At 38.7% G+C, this 18,039-nt stretch overlaps 1 long non-coding RNA gene across 2 annotated transcripts in view; it reads right to left on the bottom strand.

The window, feature by feature from the left end:
- Positions 1–7,755: 7,755 nt before the first annotated feature.
- The window catches only part of LOC132653087 (uncharacterized), a 103,403-nt gene continuing 93,119 nt past the window's right edge, over positions 7,756–18,039 (bottom strand). The window contains exons 4-5 of one of the 2 annotated variants that reach the window (XR_009590752.1): positions 12,390–12,490; positions 7,756–8,313 (exon numbers count right to left, since the gene is read on the bottom strand). This is a non-coding gene — a long non-coding RNA (uncharacterized LOC132653087). The remainder of the gene's footprint in view (positions 8,314–12,389; positions 12,491–18,039) is intronic. The other variant, XR_009590753.1, reaches the window with a different exon arrangement.

Raw genomic sequence — 18,039 nt, forward strand, 5'->3', positions numbered from 1 at the left:
GTAACTAAACAACTTGGTAAAAACCAACAAAGTGTAAGCAAGCAAGGTATTTTTTTCAGCCAATTATTTGTTTGTCTGTTTGTTTTACTTGCAGTTACAAATAAAGGATCAACAGTTTTATTATTTATCTTAATTAGTAATCTTATAAAATCTTAAGAGAATCACAAATTTAAGCTCTTACATAAAAACAATCAGTCATTTCTACTTTAAATCCTTGAGGTGCACATCTACTCATTAACAATTTTTTATTAAATTACATCAAGAAAATAAGGGCAAAATTGATACAAGAAATTAATCATCACTTTGATCACCTGCCCAGCTTTGGCAAGAAAGGGACATCAGCTGGTACTAGTCAGGCTGCCATTGTTTTTGTTTCCCAACTTAAAAAATCCCTAGCTTGACTATTAAGAGTGTGCCTTTATGAACTTCAAATTGTACCCTAATCCTTTCTTCATCAAAGCCACTAGCAAGAACATCTTAATCTCACTTTACTAACAATCTACTTCTCCAGATTCTTTCTAAGGATGGTGGTCATTGCTACAAACCTGCATCTCAGTTCTTTCCAAGAGTGGTGGCGTAATCACTAATCTGCTCCAGCGGCAATACTTGAAAAAGATCAATCACTATTGCTGTAAGTGCCAACAATACTGCCCAGGGAGGGGCAGAAAACCTCTTAGAATTTTAATAGAACTCACAGATTGGGAGGGATGTTGTGACCACGAAGACAACAAGCAGAGAAAAACTCTACAACAACATGAAGTCTTCAGGACACAGTTCTTGGTGCCCTCGGGGCTCTGTCACTGCAAGGCACACCCACCAAGGTGGTGCTAACTGGTGGCCTCATTCCATGAGTTCTGAAGCCATTTGTTGTTCTTCTTGCATGGCCTAGACACTCACCTCTTGAACAGAGGTCAACTTTTCCCCTTAACTAACTAGCTAACTGTTCTCTGAGCACTGACATCATAGGTGCAACACCATGCTTGTCAGGCCTTTACCTAGGTGCTAGGGACCTGAACTCTTGCCTTTACACTTTCATGACAAGTGTTTTACTAATTGATCCATATTCGTGGTTGCAAGATGCATGAATAATCATTGGGCTCAATTGGTGTCTGTTTTCTCACTGTAACAATTCTATTTTCCTTTGTAATTAGTAAATAGTTTGTTGAGAAATGTAATTCAGAATGTACTATGAGCCAGTTTAAATGGTCTAACTCTGATCTATCCACTTTAGTACTGAATTGGGGCTGAAAAATTATCTGTGTCAACTACTTGCCTCTCATATTTTTTTCTATAGGTTTAAATTCTGACCTAAGACATCCTCCTCCACTTACTTGTAACATCATGGGTACTTGTTTTCTTATTCTATCTGATTAACAGAAATGTATGCATTTTCCCCAATTTGGATAATAGTTCCTTCATTGAGATAGATAGATAGATAGATAGATAGATAGATAGATAGATAGATAGATAGATCACCTCAGTTTCTGGCTATTTCCCAGGCTTGCCAAGCCATAGCTCCTCCCCAGAACTAATCTGAAATATTGGGAGTCTTCCATTTGACAACAATACTTATAAACCAATATATGGATACTAGCTGTGCCTTAGACTTTTCAGCAGACTGAAATAGGAATGTATGATATATCTATCTAGAACCCAGTTATACGTACATAAATGTATATGTGCTTGTATTTGTGAGTGTGTACACAACGTTGATAAGAAAATGGGCTGTGGTGGTCTGGGGGCAGTTGTAGTAAGTCAGGTTAAATATATTCAAGACTCATTGTACATTTGAATGCATCCAAAATATAAAAGACCAATTACCAACCATCTCTCTATAACTCAAAATCGTGATTAATATTAATATATTAGTTATCTTTTTTATTGCTGTGATAAAGTATCATGATTGAAGCAACTTAAAGAAGAAAGTTCACCAGGGCATATGGCTCCAGAATGTTAGAGTCCATCGTAATCATATTGGTGCTTTTAATTTGCTTTTATTTGCATTTCCTCTGATTGTGAGAAACTACTTAACTATACTCACATTTTATTAACATCTTGTGGTGACAATCACAGTTGCTAGATAAACATTTAGAAAAAGAAGCCTACTAAGTATTATACATTTTGTTTTAAAAAAATGTTTTTAGTTATTTTGTGTATGTGCAAAAACATGTGCTTATGTGTGGGGGTGCACGTTTGACAGACATGTGGAAGTTACAGGATGACTTGTGGGAGTCAGATTCCTCTTCCAACATGAAGATGGCAGGCATTAAACTCAGGGTATTAGGTTTGGCAGTAAGTAATCTTTCGTTCTGTGCCATCCTGCTATTTTTGTATATATTCTCTTAGTGATGGAGAAATAAATGTGTAGAGTGATGCCTTTATTGCTCATGTAACTTTTTAGTTGTTAAGTAATTTCAAAATGTGAAGACAAATGAATTAATTTATATTTTGATCTAAAAATCATTTATAAGTATGATTTTTAAAATTTTGTGCCTTGTTTGGGTATGATATCTAATATGTACTTCCTATATAAGAGTATAAAATTTTGTCTGACAGAGATAAAACTGCTCATTTTCTTTTAGTCTTCTGTAGACTTTGTTTTTTAATGTATGTCAAAAGACACAGAATCAACTGTATTTATATGCATAAATATTTACATATAGACAATTGTCCCTAGTCTCTTTCTTTAAAGAAATCACAATTTTCCACTTACCTGAAACAAACAAGCACATCCTTATGATATACCAAATCCCTATATTTTATATATTTATCAGATATAAAAATATTTTAACGAAACATTTGGATCTTTCTGAACTTACTGTTGCCTGTCTGATTCTTTTGCCTATTAATGTCATGTCATCACCATGTTTAATATACTATTTTTTGTGAGCTGAATGTCTGTAACATCAAGGACAGGACTGATTTCTGGGAAGAGCCTGTGATGCAGATACTACCTGCAGGAAGCTCACTGATGAATCTTGTAGTCGTTGAGGCCATAGGAAATGGCTAGAAACAGGAAAGGGTGGAAAGAGAAGCGGGGGCGAGGCCATGAGAAAGCAGGAGTTGATCTCTCAGGAAGGACTAAAATGAAAATAATCACTGAGAGATATCCCAACAGAAAGAAACAGCATGAAAACCCTCCATGGTTAATGATAAATTGAATGTGGATTTCTGAGGAGAGACACATGACCAAAACTCTGGATAAAGTGGTTTCCTCTTATACTTTCTTTTCAGTCATTTTATATTGTACCTTTATGTTTCAGGTCAGAGTACAAAGAAGTGGGTTTAATTATGGAATTTGTCTGATGACTGAGGATGCTGAGCACTCAAGGGTCTATTGGCCATTTGTTTCTTTTAACGACCATGTATACAGACAACAGCCCATTCAATGGCTGGAAGATTTGTGGCAGGGGTGATTTTTAAGTCTTGTCATTATGAATATACTCTAGATGCTTAACCTACATCACACACACACACACACACACACACACGCACAAATACACACACAGTCATTTATCAGGTACTGTGAGCATAACTGGAACTGTGAGAGCTTTCTGCAAAGTTATAATTGCTGACTTACCTGCTGGCAGGACCTTGTGCAGAAGGAACAAGTCCTTGACAGCTACAAGGACCGAAGGGAGGAAAGCTCAGTATATGCTATATACCACAGTGTGATTTTGTTTATTTGTTGTTATTGTTGCTGATTTACTATGTGTGGTAGTGCAGATTGGCCTGGATTTTGTAATTCTAAACTTTCCTAGTCCAGAATGACTTGTACTGGGATGCTAGTCTCGCCTCATATTTTTACAAAAAAAAAAAATTAATGTTTCTATAAAGTTTTTAATTGGCCTACCAAGTAATTTTCTAGCCTATATTTAAAATGTCCTTAAAATGCATTCAATGAAACATTTACTGGCCATGTAATATATCTCACCCAGAGCTATGAAAATGTAGAAAAATTATCATGGGGTATAAGTTGTTTTCTCTAGACTGTCTCAATAATGGATAATATTGTGAATCATTCACAGTGTCTTTTTCTCTGAGGACCCAAGAGTCCAAGTGCACAGTGAGCCCTCCTCACCTCCTGGGATGTGTCACAATATTATCCTAAGAGCAGGATCCTCAGGGGAAATGCACAACTCACGAATATACGCTCACAAAAAAGAGAAGCAGATACAGTGGGTTTCTATTCTGCTGCGACCCACGGAGGGATGTCCAGTGTCTCTTCATCACAGCCTGAATCTGAGCTCCAGAGAGAGAAATGTCCCCACAAGTATCCACTTCATTAAGGTGTAAGTGGAAGAAGCCTGTTCTCAGGGAACAGCCTGCTTGGTGCCAGGTAGTCTGGAATGCTGGTGCCAGATGTTTATAAGAGCTGCCTGAGAAATGGGCTGCTCAGCTCCAAGAGAACTTAGATATGTGACGTTTTGCAGTCCCCTTGGCTATGGGGCACAGAGCTTGCTGCAATGCTCTTTAAAGAAGTAGTAGCTGGTGTAGCCTGACAACATACTGAACTTCTAAAATCTTAGAGTTTCTGATCACCGCATCAAACATTTGTTCTTAAAGCGTATGCTCTTCTACTTCTAATGGTTTTCACCACTCCATTCCTTTGTGTTTGAGAGAATGTGTGTTATATTTGCATGTGTGTGCTTGTGCACCTGTACACACAAATGTGGTATGCAGAGGAGGACACTTTCTGCCTTGAAACAAGGACTCTTTTAAACCTGGAACTGGGCCACCATCCATAAAGCCTCCAGCAAGCCTCTTGGCACCACCTCAACAGCTCCGAAGTTAGAGGCTTGTGCAGAAATACACAATTATTTACATGGGTCTGGGATCCGACATAGGTCCTCGTGCTCACAAAGACAGCGTTCTTTTCCACAGAATCATCTCCAGCCCTCTTTCACTGAGTTCTTTCCTTCTAGAATTTTTTTATTTTCTAGATCAACTTTTTCAATTTTCTGATTGTGTGCTCATCATTTTGCTGCTCACACATTATTTTCATCTCTTTGACGTTAGTGTTGAGGCATCTATTACCTTCAAGATCAAGGCCAATGCCTTACCTTATTCTGCTTCCTGAACACATGCTGAGGTCTTCTGGCAGTTCAGGAAAACTCTGTCTACTTAGTTAATTTTATGGTAGCCTACAGATGTGGCTTTGAGTCTCCAGGGTTATGAAGGATGTGGTATTAGAAGATATATGTTACTTCATGCATTATACTAGTCTCCCTGCAAGCATATTAAATCTGGTATAGCTATAACTGCTTCTTGCCTTTATTGTCTTTCCATTATTACACATTTTTGTTTCTCTCTAATTTCATCCAATTGCCTATAGTCAGCAATGTGGTAGGTTGCAGGGTTTGTGTTTCCAAACCATAGGTAAGGCATGAGTTTGCTTGTGTGGGAGAGTTGTTTGTTTATTGTTTGTTTGCTTTTCTATAGTAATTTCTGGCCCTGATAATAAATTATTTTTGCTGAGACTTAGAGTTGGAGAGTGGACATCTAATTCTCCTTGTATATTTTGCGCACAATACTTTCTTGCACATATTAGGTAAATGCTGTCTGACTCGGTGTCTCTGCAGAGTCTTCCAGGGAAGAATTGCTATTTTATTTGAAAGGTTGTTTGCTTATATCTCGCTTGTAAGAACAAAGTGTCCCACAGTCCTGGAATGATTAACCTTGCTAAACACCTGACATGTCTCATCTTACTTCTAGGGCAGCTGTCTCTGGAAACAGAACACATTGGCAGTCCTATTGAATAAATTCAATATTTTTATTGGTCTCTCTCTCTTTTTTATCTGTCTAGAATGGAGGGTTACTAAGCATGGTTGAGTTCCAAAAACAATTACCTCTAGTTGTCAGGAATTCTCTCTGTGTTGTAACCGTTTAATTACATCCTTCTGGTTTCTGCAGTGAAACAATTAAATTAGCAATGCAATGTTTTAAGGATGTTTTCACATTCAGTAGGACTTGAGGATGGAGGAGTTTTCGCCATGGACAGTTAGCCATCTTGAACACAAATCCCTGATAATACTTCAAAAACTGGAAAACTAGCATTGGAAATCCTACTGAACAATAAAACTCAACCAGAATTTGTCTTGATTGCAGTAGTCTACAATTGACTTAGGAGTGCAGGCTATGCCTATGGTGAGAAGAAAGCCTAAAAAAACAACAAACAATAGGACACATTTAAAGCGAATGCACTTTAAAATTCATGTATTGTTTACTTTTTCTCAATTCAATAAGAAGCTTAATAATCATCAAAAGTTAAGAGAAGAAAGGGCAAAAGTAGAAGAGATCTGAAATTGTTATTAAAAGAATGAGTAAGAGAAATGATTAGAATTTTGAGTTGCAATTAAATATTTATACTGTGTAGCATGTGGTTGAGAGAGAGGCTGAATGTGTACAATATATAAAATGTAATCATATTACCTAAAATTAAAGTATAATTAATAGCATAGCAGATAGCAGAAAATGCAGGAGACAGAAACGTCTATGATGTACTATAATAAATGCAGAGATTCCTAACAAGTGACCACTTTGTGTAGGGGAAGGGTCCAATTTGATTAGTGGTCCAGTCATAGAGAACTGAGAAAATACGGTTAAACTGTTAGCATTCATTTAAAGCGGGCATTTTTATTTAATCATAAAATTCATTACATTAATATAAAGTAGATAAATTTATTCCTCAGCCATTTATAAAGGTAAAAGACTATCCCCTGTGATTTGCCTTTTATGAATCTCATTTTGGAAATGCCTTCTCATGTTTGTTGCTGGGTCTTTTCCTCCTGTCAAGAGGAGGTGCTGCAGAAACAGCCACTTCCAGGGTCTGGCTTGTCTTGTTCGCCCACTCACTGGTGATTTGTGGATCTGTGGCTCCGCTGCTACAGTTTGCCTGTGTTCTTTGTAACATTGGCCATTGTCCTCTTCACTCTCAGGATGGAAAATCAGCATCTGACCTTCCTTGGCTTCTATTATCTGCCTTAATTCTCCCCTCCTTACAAGGCTATGATCTTAGTTTTTCCTTCAAATTTAATGACTGCCTGGAACCCAAAGGATTAAATATAAACATTTCCAACAAGAACTAAAGGATTCACTTCATTCTTATCCCTTGTTTCTGTCCTCTTCCCTTCTAATGCCTGAGACTTAGCTAACTTCACTAACCATTTAAATGGAAACTGTCTCCCTGCTGTTCAAGGCCTGCTTTTCTCTCAGCCCTACCCCACCTCCTCCCTCCTGCTCTTTGATCATGAATAATCTTCAGGACAACAAACCAAACCATCCCCATCCCCCAGAGCCTCTCTCATCTCATGTGCCCACATACACTGTAGTCTCTTTGCACTGCCTTTGCCTATAATCATAATCATCCTGTGCTTCTAATGCAGTTTATTGTTTAAATAATGGGCAAGATGACATTAATTTAACATCTTCTTTTATGAAATAGCTCTTTAGCAGTTCTTTTATAAAACACAGGTTCTAATGCACTTGGAAGAAGTTGCTTAGTAGAAGTTTTTTTTTTTTTTTTTCTCCTTCCTTTAATTTCTCCTTAGGAATTTTTGAATGTAGAAATGTATTACTCGAAGTGAGCTCAAACTCCTATAGGGAACAAAAGGAACAATTTTTACTCTTATTTAAAGAAAGGAATAATAACAGAGGAAAGAAGTAAAACCTTTTACTGAGGTCCCTTTATAAACTTTCCTTGTCTGGAGAGAACTAGTACTCAGTCCAGCAAGGAAAGGGTCAGAAGGGTACTATTTCTTTTTGAGAGTGGTTAGAATAGTACAATGTTGTGTCTTTGAGAGTAAATTTTCCACACATGAATTTGAGAAGAGATGCCAGCTGATCTGAGAAAAAGGGTGAGTTAGAGCCACTTTATTAAAAAGAAAAGAAAAGCTGTCTTTAAGTCATTTGTGCTACTATTTTAAAAACAGTACAATACGTTTTACAGAAAACTTTATGACATTCATAGCTGTATTGAAGTCAATTAATCAGTAACCATTAAGTGAATGAAATCTTCTAATGTTTCCTTGGTTCTCTGAAATATCAGTACATTACCCACAGTTCTGGCCAGGCTCTCAGCCATTAAAGATAATAAAGTTGGAGTCCCACAGGCTTGAGGCTGTCAGGGCACTCAGCCTCCTTCCTGACATTCCTCAAAATCAGGAAGAAAAGCGCTGCTGGCCACAGACAAGCATCAAGGCAGGCCAAGGAAGAAGCAACCTTTGAGTCTTCAGTTCTCAAAATCTCTCTCAGGATACTCCAGGGTCCATCTGTCACCTTCAAACTTCATTGTTTGGAGTGGCATTCTTTTGCCTAAAAATAGAGTGGTACTTTTATGGGAAATAATTTCAGTAGCATGTAGACAGGTAGTGGAAGCTTAGGGGGAGAGGAGACACAGAAAAGCCACCTTCAGTTCTTGCATAGGTTGCTTGGAATCCCAGGGAGCACAGTCTGATAGTGTGTATTCCTCTCTTCCTGCCTTCATGTCTTCCTTGTCCTTCTCTTCTTTTTCCTCTTACCTCCCTCTCTTCCTCATCTACCTCTCTCTCATATATATCTCATATATATAATAATTTATATAGCATGCATACTTTATAAAATTATATGAACAGAGAAAAGTCTTTAATCCCATTGGCTGAAAGATCCATCTAAGAGTACACCACGGGTGTTTAGAAAAATCCCAGGATGACTGTTATTGGCTAATTATCTTTCAATAAATCACTGGCTTCCAGTTCTGTATTTACTAAATTTGGTAGAGAATGGAAAAGAAGAATGAAAGGAAGAGAGGGTGGGAAGGCAGAACAGCATCTGAAGTGGTGTGGCCAAAGTGAAGAGCTGTGTTTTACTGTTAATTTATGATACCCAAAGCTATAGGTATGAGTAGAAGGGACTAGGTAGCAATGACAAAAGCAGGTTGTGAACACTAAAGACAACTCAACATTTATAAATTCCAGGGAAATTTGAAACCTTTCCTTGGCACCTGAGTTGAATAATCCTTGGCAATGAAGTATATTTTGTTTTCTCAGAAGCATAAAACAATCACCTAAAGTAAAATTTAAATCAAGGTTTTCTGTATGTTGTACTATATATAATGTGCAAATAAAGTTGTCAGACAAATATATTGCACATAGTTTATCTTTGTATAATTTATAAGTGTATACTTTTAAAGAATTTGCATATATACATGTAGAAATTTAACTACAGGCATGAAAAGCACTAAACAGTAAAATAGTGCATATGCAATGCACATATTATACCCTTGTTTATCTCTTTCTCTCCTCCCTTTTCACCTCCATTTCCCCAACCCCTTAGATAAAACTCTCTGCATCTCTGTCTCTGTATGTCTTTGTGTCTGAGTGGCTCTCTCTCTTGCTCTTTCTCTCTGTCTGTCTGTCTGTCACATGCACACAAACACGCAGAGATTTTATTATACTGTCTTTGCAGTTAATACACTTCCTTTCATTAAACGACATATTCTTTGGTTGCTAAGGAGGCAATGGGGCAGGTTTGGAGTAAAGACTGGATGAAGGTAAGGAATAAAGATGGGGTATACTAACTGCATATTTTCTAGACTAAACCTGTGCTTTATGTGTGTATTTACAATCTCACTGACGAACAACAGATATTCTAAAATCACATAAAGTTAAGAAAGAGCTGAATATTAATTGACATTCTTTATAGGATTTAAATTTTTGGAGTCTTTCAAACAACCAGTATACCAACTAGAACTGTATATATTTGTTTTTCTAAAACATAGGGGTTGGGGGATGGTGAATGGTTACCCACACGTGTGGACGAGAGGTTAAATTCTCAGAACCTATAAATGGCATGTGGAGATGATGGCTCCCTCTTGTAATTCCAACCTCAGAAGGTAGAAACAGTGATCCCAGAGCAGTCTCCATTTAAATACTCTAAGTCATGGATGTCACCTGTGTGTTGCACACATGCACACGCACAAACACACACACACACACACACACACACACACACACATGTATATTTCTTTTAGATTTTACAAATGGCTTTTATAGGTTGGTTTTTAGAATTGAGTTATACTTATATTTATGTTTATTTACTCATTTATTATTTGTGAAACTGGTAATTAAAGCCACAATTGCCTCATGAATTTTTTTAATTTTTCTTTTTATTAATTACATTTATTCACTTTGTATCCCCCCTGTAGTTCCCTCCTTCCTCCCCTCCCAATCTCACCCTTCCTCTCCCTTCTCCACCCAGGTCCCTCCCCAACTCTACTGATAGGGGAGGTCTTCCTCTCCTTCCTTCTGATCCTAGTCTATCAGGTCTCATTAGGAATGGCTGCATTATCTTCCTCTATGGCCTAGAAAAGCTGCTCCCCTCTCAGGGGGAGATGATCAAAGAGCAGGCAAATCAGTTCATGTCAGAGACAGTCCCTGTTCCCATTACTATGGAACCCACTTGGACACTGAGTGGCCATGGGCTACATCTGTGCAGGGGTTCTAGGTTATCTCCATGCATGGTCCTTGGTTGGAGTATTAGTCTCAGGAAAGACCCCTGTGCCAAGGTTGTTTGGTTCCGTTGCTCTCCTTATGTAGCTCCTGTCCTCTACATGTCTTACTATCTCCCCCTTCTTTCAAAAGATTCTCTGCATTCTGCCCTAAGTTTGGCTATAAGTCTCATCATCTGCTTTGATACCCTGCAGGTAGAGCCTTTGAGACACCCTCTGTGTAGCCTCCTGTCCTGTTCCCTGTTTTCTCCCTCTTCTGATGTCCATCCTCTTTGCCTTTCTGAACGGGGATTGAGCATTGTAGCCAGAGTCCTCCTTCTTGATTAGTTTCTTTAGGTGTACACATTTTAGTATGTTTATATCTAATATCCATTTATGAGTGAGTATATACCCTGTGTGTCTTTCTGCTTCTGTGATACCTCACTTAGGATGATCTTTTCAGTTCCTACCATTTGCCTTCAAATTTCATGATTTCCTTGTTTTTTATTGCTGAGTAATATTCCATTGTATAGATGGAATTTCTGTATCCATTCCTCCACTGAGGGGCATCTGGGTTGTTTCCAGATTCTGGCTATTACAAATAAAGCTGCTACAAACATGGTTAAGCAAATGTCCTTGTTGTGTACTTGAGCCTCTTTTGGATATATGCCTAGGAGTGGTATAGCTGGATCTTGAGGTAGCACTATTCCTAATTGTCTGAGAAAGCTCCAGATTGATTTCCAAAGTGGTTGTACAAGCTTACATCCCTACCAGCAGTGGAGGAGGGTTCCTCTTTCTCCACAACCTCTCCAGCATGTGTTGTCACTTGAGATTTTGATCTTGGCCATTCTGATGGGTGTAAGCTGAAATCTCAGGGTCGTTTTGATTTGCATTTTTCTGATTACAAGGCATGCACTCTACCACTAAGCTACTTCTTGAGGTCATTTGTAGTTGTTAAAACAGAAATGGAAAGAAATTAAAAGTACTGTTAGACATAGCCATGGTGGGTGCATCTGGGATAAGCAACTTTAAGGGAGTACTATAGGAAGCAACTTTAAGGATAAGAAAAGTGGAGCAAATATCAGGGCACGTTGTAGTTTCTACAATAGGTGTGTGAGAAACATGAAATATGCATAATAAAGTTCATCTGTAACCTTAACTGTCCTTGAAGAAGTGACCATAATTTAAAGAGAGACACCTGCACCCCTTCTCATGGCTATCAGACTATTGAAACAATGATGTGCAAGGAATTAGAACTCCCCAAAGAATCTCACCATAGTGGGAAGGAAAAGTCCAGGGGCCTGTGGCCAACAGAAATATTTCACACCATACAGCCATACAGAAAACCTGTTAGAATGAATTAGAAACAAGGAAATAACAGAACATCACCTTGACCAGAACTGGCAGCCAGTAAATACCACTTGCCTTCTATTTAAACCCAAGCATCATGTGCAAACTCCAAAGATGGAGCTGGGATGTCACAAGACTTCTTTATGTGTTCTTCTTCCAATGTGGCCACATCAACATTATATGTTTGGTCTTCATTACTTCTTATCTACTTACTAGGCTTCTTGAAGGTGGATAACTAAAACTAGCTTGTTAAGGCTGCCAATTCCCAGTCTCTGACTCTAACAACACTGATAATACACAGAGAGAGGAAAGGATAAGGGAAGGGAAGTATCCATACGTGGTTCCTTTCGGCTTTTGACTGAGGATCACTCTTATTATCAATTAGCTTGTGTCATCCCCAAGATGCAAATGAATGAGGGTCTGTCAAATACCCATACAGCATAAAAACAAAACAAAACTAACCAAAAACATTGGTGCCATATAAAAGAAGATTTGAAATTTGTATATCTGAAGTTTGACACTGTCAGAGGGTAATGAGCTCTTGAGTACAAACCCACAGAGTTTAGTTACAGACCTTAATTCATCCATGCATTCTGGCCATCTTGGTATGTGTGACATTTTTTTTACATCCTGCATGGCTATGTCAGTAGTTAATTATGTAGAATTTCACTGGATCTAGAAACAAGAAAAATAAGGTAATTTTATGGGTAAGCTTCCCAGGCACAGCCCTGAGTCCTGGTGACAGTTTTACATCTTACATTTACAGCAGGACCCCTCTTTTGTTCAGATGGGGGACATGAGATGAGGTTGGATCAGTATGTTATCATGCAGTCTCTTAATGTACCAAGAGCCATCTATTGTTGCTGTGGTCCATTTCCTCCTGCAAGCCCATCCTAACACATGATTTGTCTTTGGTTCCTATCTGTTTCTCTCTTTTCTTCCATGTTTCTCAAAAAGCTCAGTATATATACAAAGTTTTAGACAGATTAGCTCTTTTGCCATGAGTTTTCTGCCATCTATGTTAATGTATTAAAGACTATATTTTCAGTTTACAAAAGCCTAAGAGTTTTCTCACAGTCTTATTTCTTCTCATACTTCTTTGTTTTCACAACCATCTTCGCCAAATAATCTCTTCATAGCATTCCTGGAAGAATGTAATTCCCCAGTTCCTAGCCATAACTCATTTACTTCATTATCCATGAAGTTAAACATCATACAATTTCTGACAAGCTCAGATTTGTATTTTGGTTTTTGGCTTCTTTTCTTACCATTACATTCTCATGGTCCATCCAGGAGCCACTTGTGATTATATCAAAAACAACTTCAATGACAGGCCCAACACTCTCTATTCACACTCTCTAGGTCTTTGTCTAAGAAAATGACCTTGCTAGAAGAACCCTGAGATCTTTCCCAAGGCAGAGTTTTCTCTCACCTCCATGCAATCTGTTGTGATATTTTGTGACCTCTGCCACCAGATTCCTTCTCTTCATCCTTTAATGAGTCCTCTTCTATTCATTACTACTGCCTCCCGCCTCCATTGCAGCACTCCAATCACTGCGTTGTTCTCATGCAGTTTCCCTTCTTTTGCTCTGAACCCCTTTGAGTTTATGCTCATGTGACAACTGGACTCATCTTTAAATTAAATTATTTTTCACATTTACAATATTTTGTTGCAGTTTGGAGAAATAAGTCCAGTGTATCAGGAGATTTCATAATTTGGCATTGCCTTTTATTCTATACCACTTTTCTTCTGGGTCCTCTCTCCATGCCAGAAGTCTTTTATTCCTGGTCCTCATTCTCTCTTTCCCATCCATGTACATTCAGATCCATGCTGCTGCTTAGGTTCAGCTGATTCTTTGACTATTTTCTGGAAAGGTTTATGGTTTTTTAAAAAAACATTTTGGCTTAAACATACTTACTCAAAACAATATCTTTTGTCTACTGATCTAATGAATCGTTTTTTTCTTTACATACTGATTCATAGCACTCTGTTCTGTGGTTTGTGACATTTATTTGAACTTCTTGTTGCTTCTTGTCTTGCTGAATTTGAGATTCTACCCAGTTTACAAGATAAGCTCTTTATAGATATAGGAAACATAACTGTTTTGCTTGCCACTTACAGTGCAAATTCAACGCTTATTCATGCTTAATGAATGTTTATTCTTTAAACTAACTAATCCTGTTATTTTTGTCAGAGACTCACAGAGGAAATATTGTCTGATACTATGCATGATCTGAGCTTGTAAGTTATGAGTAAGTGGCAACAATAATGACAGCAGGGCATCCCAATATCATTTAATAACTTCTCAGAGTCAAACACTGCAATGTATGCTTTATTTATAGTAACTTTTTCATGAAGAAAATAACAGGTCTATATATTACCACTAGGCAAAGAAACTACTTTGAATATATTACATTTATGTTAAGTTATAGATTCCAAAGAGTACCCCTGTTGGGGAGAAAACCTAGGCAAAGAGAACACATCTCTGCCTTTAAAAATTGATAGTGCAATTGTTCGTGACAGAGAGCACTCACCATCGGGAAGGTGGAAGGCGGAAACCAGCTCCATCTTTAAGGCACAGCATTCCGCAGCTCTCTACAGTTCCCCCTTTTTGTTTTAGACGCATCAGGCAAGAGTAGAGGTCTGATCTCTGATATTAGAAATAAATTGGGACTTTGTACGGATGTTCATTTAGGTGTCATCCACCCAAAGAGCATCAGACCCGTCCCATACCTTTTTCTCAGAGGCGAGACCTGGGGTATCAACCCACATGCAATCAGACATGCTCTTCTCTGGGGCCAAAGCAGCTGACCCTGAGTGCAGTGCTTAGCCTCGCATCCTGAGCGTAACATTTTAGCTTTTTATGGTAGCCAACCATGCTTAGGGCGAATGTCCTGCTTCAATGGCTGTAAAGGCCTGAATGATCATGGCTGCATCACACTGTTGTGAGACTCTAATCTTGCATATATACCACAGGCAAACCAAGGAGACCAACACCAGAAGGCCTGCTAACGCTCCCATGCCCGCCCATTCCTTCAGATGATTCATGGCTGCAGCAATCCATGATGATAATCCTGTGGCTAGTCCTGCGTCCACTCTGGTAGAATTTATTGTGACAATGGCCACTCTCAGCTGCTCCATCATAGTATCGAATTCTCCAGTCCAATTACCTAAAATATAGCTCGACAATTATTTAGACAGATTTGCAGCACAGGAAAAATTCTCATGTTATATGCTAGTGACTCAAAGTCCAGCATATTTTCCTTGACAGCCAAGTTGAGCGATTTGCCATAGGGTATCAATTTGCTCCTGCACGAGGTCAATCCTCTGATTGAACACCATCAAGCTTCCTTTTAGTTGAGCATTAATTCCTTTATGTACAACTAAGGCATGAGCTAAATTGGCTAAATGATTATTCAGGGTCTAAGCAGTCTGCCCAGTATGACTCATGGCTAATGCCCGGTGGTAGCTCCAACAGCCGCCAATGAGATGGTAGTAACAATGGTGGCTGTAGTTCCAAGATCCCTTTTCTGTCTGAAGAGAGTCATAGCATGAGGGGCATCAACGGGCACAGGCACCCAGTGAGGCATGCGAGTAACCAGGGCATACCTAAATTTACTAGCATTCCAGCATTTGGCTAAGGTTGAGGATCTGGCTTGCTTCCATGTATGTGGACCTATCTGCATTGCCCACGTGGCACACCTGGGTTGGCTACCCAGAGGCTATTTAAGCTGTGGGCTGGCTTTCCCCAGGGTCAGATGATTGTTCAAGGTTCCTGAATAAACTGCATTGAAAATAAATAAATAAATAAATAAATTGATAGTGCAGACTGAAACATGGAACAAGGCCAACAAGTGAAGGTCGCTACACAGGCTGCTAATTACTAGATGGTATTTACTGTAATCACAAGTTCAAATGGCAGCCTGGCAAAAGAATCACTCAGTGTGCACTTGCATGGCAATAGACTGACAGTTGTAAGCTAGAGGTTGAGAGGAACAAGAGCTGGCGGACATTCTGGTCCTTTCTGGGTTTAAATTCTGGAGGCAAAGGATTTCCATTTGGTAGAAACTGAATCAGGGTACTAGGAACTGGGTAGTAGGAGGGTTGTTGGGGGACGGTATGGTAAAATGGAGTGGAAGAAGGATGTCTGGATATGATCAGTGTATGTTATATGCATGGGTGTAAAAATCACAACGAACACATTCAGGCAAATAATTAATATAGGCCAATACAAATTCACTCTCTATTACTATTTTTCTCTATGATACTTAGTATTTGATGGAGCCTTTTAAAATTCAGGCTTGGTATACCTTTCATTTGAGGTTAGAGGGGAAGAATCTGTTAAATACAAAGCTCCCTCATGGCAAGGTAAACTGCTTCTTTAGCATGCTTGTCACCCTTCTTCATATGTTTATACCTTCATCTGGTATTATGCGCCTTGCTTTCAAAAACTAATTTATCTTAACTTCTTGGCTTAGCAAATGCATACTCCTTTAACCTGAACAAAATGCTGGCCACCTCTGTGAGTACTGCTTGTCTTCTCTTTTCTCCATTTGTATAAACATCACATCTAAAATGCTTTACAGGTCTCTTTTTCAAGCTTACTATGACCCCTTTAAAAATATTGATGGTCAACGTTCTTTAGTTTGCCCAAGCTGCCCACCAACAGTTATCAAATGTGTGCATTGATAATATGTGTTGTAATGAATGTTATCATTTCATCATACTTTCTAAATCCATAATCTGAATGTACTGTTCAAAACATAGTATACTAAGTTCTGGCATATGAGTTCCTTCTGAGCCTAATATATGAATGATTATGGAATATCCCCCATATTCAAGAAATCCATTGTGGGATTCTAAAGCATACAATTTTAGTGGAAATTTTCATTTGTGGTAGGCATCTTCCCTAGGGTCTTCCTTGTTGTTTAGCTTCTTTAAGACTAAAGATTTTAGTGCATTTATTTTATATGGCTAATATCCACTTACAAGTTAGCATATACCGTCTGTCTTTCTGCTTCTGGGTTACCTCATTCAGGATGATCTTTTCTAGTTCCATCCATTTACCTGCAAATTTCATAATTTCTTTTTTTTAATTGCTGAGTAGTATTCCATTGTGTAAATGTACTATAATTTCTGTATCCATTCTTCAGTTGAAGGAAATCAGGAGCTCCACAGGGAGACCAACAAAGCCAAAAGAGTCTCTATGTGCCTTCCCTAGCAAGAGAAACAGTGTTAGTCTCTGAAATGAACTCAGTTGCCTGTTCTTTGATCACTTTCCCCTGAAGGGGTGACCTAGTCAGCACACAGAGGAAGAGGATGCAGCCAGTCCTGATGAGACCTGATAGGCTGGGGTCAGATAGTATGGGAAGAGTACTTCCCCTATCAGTGGACTAAGGGAGAAGGATAGAGGGGAAGAAGGAGGGAGGGGGGACTGGAAAGAGATGAGCAAGGGGCTATAATCTAGGTACAAAGTGAATAAATAGTAATAAATGAATAAATAATAAATAAATACAATTTTAATTTGCTCTGGTAGGTATATGATAACACATTCATTATAAAATTTTCTGTGAAAAGGTAGAGTCCCATACTTACCTTTTTAATATAGGATTGGCCTTAAACATGTGAATAGTCAAGTTGTGTGAACTGTTCTATATCACCCTCAAGAAGTTGTAGGAATTGAATATATGCATCCTTCATAACCATGAATCATCTATCTCACAACTAATGAAAAACCACAGTTCAGTCTGGGACAGTGACCAGATCACGCTGGCGTGTGGCTCTGTGCTGGCGCCTGGCAGAACGGGGATCTCTTCCGCGGTTTAGTCGGGTGAGTTAAAGCTGACTGAATCCCGCACCGTGGGGTATCCTCTCACCTGGGAAACACAATCACTTTTGTTTTATGTCTCCGAGTTCTGATTGCTGATCACTGTGCCGATCCTGCTGTGCTGCTGCTCAGAATGAGAATCCAGAGTGAATGGAATCTTATGTAAGAAGTGAGAAATAGTAAGAGCTGGAGAGGACAGGAACTCCACAAGGAGAGCAACAGAACAAGACAATTTGAACACAGGAAACTTCCCAGAGACTCATACTCCAACCAAGGACTATTCATGGAGATAACCTAGAATCCTGACAAAGCAGCCACTTCTGATGAGAACTGATAGACTAAGATCAGAAAGGAGAGGAGGACCTCCCCTGTCAGTGGACTTGGGGAGGGGCATGG

The sequence above is a fragment of the Meriones unguiculatus genome, chromosome 3 (genome assembly GCF_030254825.1).
Source record: "Meriones unguiculatus strain TT.TT164.6M chromosome 3, Bangor_MerUng_6.1, whole genome shotgun sequence".
NCBI classification, from domain to species: domain Eukaryota; kingdom Metazoa; phylum Chordata; class Mammalia; order Rodentia; family Muridae; genus Meriones; species Meriones unguiculatus.